Below are 4,951 nucleotides of genomic sequence, written 5' to 3'. Positions count from 1 at the left end.
TTGGGAATCAAAGCATCTTGACCCCTAAAGCTCTCTGTAACCTCTGACCCTGAACCTGCAGACCACCACAGGGCACTCACTTGGGTAGCGGTAGTAGAAGTCGTTGTCATAGTCAGAGTGGTTCTTGCTATGCCACTGCTTTGCATCCGTCTCGTGGTCGTACTGCACTATCGCGCCAAAGAGGATGATGAGGATGATCTCCAGGGTGAAGCAGATGATCGGCAGCTTCAGCCGCATGTTGGTCGCCGCGTCTGTCATGGTTTTCTTCCCAGTGAGACAAGCAGAGAGGAGAGGATGAATGAATGAGGCTCCCTCTTGGAGTTGTTGGGATGAAATGGATTAAAGATCCAGCACACACACACAAAAAAAGAAAAAGTTAGACACATCTGTCTCTCTCAACACACACACGGGGTGTGCCCAGGTGCAGAGACAGGAGGCTGGTGTGTGTGGTGTTCATGTGTGTGTGGAAGCTCACAGAGAGACACAGAGCGGGTCTTTCATGTATGTTTTTGTTCTGCTGGGTCACACCTACTGGTTCTGCCTCGACATGAAAATGCACACTTTGGACCCGCCCCCTTCTACTGTACTTTTTAAGGTGGCCTGACGTGCTTAAGATAACTTTATAAATCAGTAACAAGTAATACCATCACAAGGTAATAAGAACCAACTAGCTGCTCCACTGGATAATCTGATTTTAGACGGCAGCATCATTCATGCAAAGACAGTTCCCAGACAGATTTATGTGCATTTAACACTTTTTAAAGCGTTCACACATCAGCTTTAAGCATTAGAGATGCGGCATATTATGACTTTTTGATGTGCGGGAAAGGACGCCTGGTTAATGTGTGTGAAATGGTTGCAGTTTGGTTAGGTTTAAGCATCAAGTTCAGCAATAAGCACCATTGATTCTTGGTCTCCTGGGTGAAACCCCACATTGTTCAACCCATCCACCCGCCTCCAGATGTGAACTTTCTGGCACTTCATACTGACTAAACTGAACATGTTTTGTTAATGAAAATCAAGAAAAAACACCCTGACTACGCTGCACGCTTGTGTTTATTCATCACCATTGGTAATACAGGCTGGTTTGTCAACAGTACAAATTACAAAACACACAAAATGACATCCAGTGCCCCCAAAAAATGTAATTTCGTAAAAAACTAAAATATACCTCCTCACAGTACAAAACATTACAAGTTCTCATCTTCTTGGTGGACATCCTGTCACTGTTGATGGTCCATGTCACTGATATTGATGGAATATACACGTATATCTGCCAGATTATGATAATTTAAAAGATAATTTTGCATGTGATGGTTCAAACAATGAAAGAATTTTGGAAGTGTTGTGGAGAAAAACTTCCAAAACGTAATGAAATAAGAACAGAGACAGCGGCTGTGGAATCCGAACCTTCTTATTTTCCTTTTCACAACCTTTTATACCCATTCTTACATCACTCTTACAGTACATCACTGTTACATAGTCAAATCACCAGATCTGGACCCAACCGTCCTGTACTTTCTTGTAATCATATGTCCGTGTTCTGAGCATCACGTGAACGTAATATTGCCTATGTGTTTCCCATGAGCCTGCATGGTGTGTGTGTGTGTGCTCGACTCCTTAAGCTTGGTCAAGGCCGATCTGAAACCGACCTTATCTGGTGGCACAGAAACATTCAATACTGTCCTAGCTGTGTAATCTGTGTGTTTTGTATGTCTATGTGTGTGCCTCTATCATGTTCCATTCAAAAGTCCATATGTGTCACACAGAACACCACAGTGATTGCTGACATTTCATGTGTCATTTAAAGCTTTCACATCATCGTTTAACGCATTAGAGATGCTGCATATTATGACTATTGGATGTGCGGGAAAGGACGTCATAATAAACGCCTGGTTAATGTTGTGAAGTGGTTGCAGTTTGGTTAGGTTTTAATCATCAAGTTCAGCAATTGATCGTCACCATTGATTATTGGTCTCCTGGGTGAAACTCCCACATCTGTTCAACACATCCACCCTGCTCCAGATGTGAACTTTCTTGCACTTCATACTGACTAAACTGACACATTGTTTTGTTAATGAAAATCAAGAAAAAACACCCATTGTATTCCTGCTCTGTAAATTGTTGACAATGATAGCATGGCTATCTAACAACAACTGACTTGATTCTGTCAAAGCAGATTTTGACCCGGAGGAGATAGAGGTAGGTAGTGTTCATCACACACATCTAACGTGTTCCTAAAGTTCGTTGTCCGTATTCAAACATATCTGCTGCAGCACTTGATATTAGAAGTATCTGTTGTCTAAAATGTCTACACAGTTAGTTTTTCTCTTTCCTGATATTGCTACAGCCATATTTGAACAAGCGATGACCCCTTAAGAAGATCATTAGTCAACAGGTTATATTTCAACGATCCTAAAGAGTCTACAGCCATGCTGACGGCTCCGTGACTTAAAAGTCTTAGATTTAGAGAGATCTATTGGCAGAATATGGTAGAAATGGAATATTTTAATAATCACCTGAAAATAAGAAATGTTATTTCTACCCTTGAGCAAGAGACATCTGCTGCATATTCTTGTTCTAAGCTCATAATGTCTGGAAGGTGTTTCTTAGGAAGAGTGAGTCATTTTATGTTTCCAACAGCAACAACTGTCACGACTAAACATACAAACGTCATCAAGAAAAAAATCCACACTGGTGAAGTTGGTTGTAATGAAAAAAAAAGACACTTACTGTAAACTTGTGGTTCATTTTATTTTTTTTTAATCATCTCACAGAGTTCACAGACTGTTGATTAGATAAATTCATGGTTGCTATCTTTTTCTTTTCAGAGAATTTGTTGCAGCACTATCGGCCTCAGTGAAGTATAGACCATAATAAGCATAGACCATTTAACAGTGCTTTCACAGTCACAACAGAGACAGGATGCAGGCATGGTGGTGCCTTTGAGGAGACAACACAAAGCTTCAGAAGAAAACTGTGATTGTTCTCTAAACCCTAAAGTGAAACTGTCAAACCTGTTTCATGGGACATCACAACTCTATTGCAAAACAAGGTAACTGACCCAAAACATCCGAAACATGCTTCAGAACCTGTTATTGTGTCCGTAGATTGGTCAATGCCACCAAAATGAGAAGCTGCATTGCCGTGTGAGCTGTACCAGAGTTTCTGATATAAAAATCTCTTGTTTGTTGACATTGACTGATTAATGGACTATACAAGAATGTCAGTTTTGTCTAGCAGAATCCTGCACTGCTTTGAATTTTCATGTAATATACAGTGAACAAAACAACATCCATGCCCCTCCAAAATGTATATTTCAATAAAAAACTATAAATATACCTCCTCACAGTACAACATCCTGTCGCTGTTGATGGTCCATGTCATAGATATTGATGGAATAAACATGTATATCTGCCAGATTATGATAATTTAAAAGGTAATTTTGCATGTGATGGATCAAACAATGAAAGAACGTTTGGAAGCTGTGAAGAGCATCTGAATCTGCAAGTGTTCATTGTACACATGTGCCAAAACATGAGCACTTTGACTGAATGAATGAGAAATTCAAATCTGTTGAGAACAACAAACGAATTGTTCAGATATTTGAACCCTCATTCAAGAATTGCACCAAAGCAAACCGAGAGAAATTGTAAATATTACAGGATAAAGGGCTGGAGGTGTAGTTAAGCTCATGGACACCTTTGTGTGCCTCCTCCTCCTCCTCTTCCTGCTGTAAAGTTTGATAAGAGATGTCACTCACACCTGTATCGTCGTCCTCCATCAGCAGAGACAGCCTTGTCTTCAGAAAGGCTAAAGAACTGGAGGAATGTTGTTATGATTTTAGGGAATGTGAACTATTACCACCTGAGACCACAGGCGTCAAAGAGAAGCCATGAACTTTCTGAGGCTTCTCCTGCATCCTGTCAGAGCAGCCACCAGTCTGACTTCAAATTGTGTCTCTAAAAGGGGGATAAAATATTGATATTCATGCACCAGTATGTCAAACATATACCTGTCTTTAACTTGCACTTACACTATTAACCCAGTTATGTGCAGGAGCAGGTGTAGTGTTGAGTGAAGCTACAATAATCAGGTGCGCTCTGACACAACACTTCAACAATAGAAAACTTCTAGTTCCATGCTGATGCATGGCGCCACATGTGCGTTACTACAAGTTTGTCATTATTACAAGTATTCGTTGCTTTTATAGGTTACGGCAGTTTATTTGACTCTGTCCTGCATACACAGTTTTGCTGCCACTGGAGCAGCATTTGTAGATTAATCCACCGCTGAAAATAGTCCCCAACGAATGCACTATTTTATTCTGTTTGAGAACTTTAACTACAGTGAGATGATGTTTTGAAAAAGGAAACTACATATTTGTGAGGTGTTGAGGAGTGTTTGAAAGAGCAATATGTAAAATATGGCAAGACTTACACCGAAAAATACACTGCATGCAAAACGGCTCTGCTCCGGAACGACGATCCGTTTGTGATGCGCACTGGTGCTGCTCCGCCGGCAACCAAGTGTTGCAAGAACGCACGATGATTTTGAGTTCACGCAGAATCTCGCGATATTGTCGGCTGTAGTCTCTTTGACTCCTGTAATGGCATTCCACGCCGCATCTTTTTTTTCCGGTGTCCTTATAAAAAGGATGTGAGGTGTCATAAAGGATGGGTTGATTTTGGACCTCCAGAATTAACTTCTCCTCATCCGTGGTGTTGACGGGGTGAAAAGACGCCTGAAAACCTCTGACCTGTCGACTTCAGGTCGGCCCCGCTCATTATGACGTGTTCTTGTAATGAAATGATTTATTTTATTTATTTTTTTGGTGTATTTTTTTGGCCTTTATGCCTTTTTATCAATAGGACAGTCGAAGACAGACAGGAAAGGGGCAGAGAGAGAGGGGAGTGACACGCAGCAAAGGCCATCCAATGCGGGACTCGAA

This window comes from Larimichthys crocea, chromosome XIII (assembly GCF_000972845.2).
Source record: "Larimichthys crocea isolate SSNF chromosome XIII, L_crocea_2.0, whole genome shotgun sequence".
NCBI lineage: Eukaryota > Metazoa > Chordata > Actinopteri > Sciaenidae > Larimichthys > Larimichthys crocea.
This window is presented reverse-complemented; position numbering follows the sequence as displayed.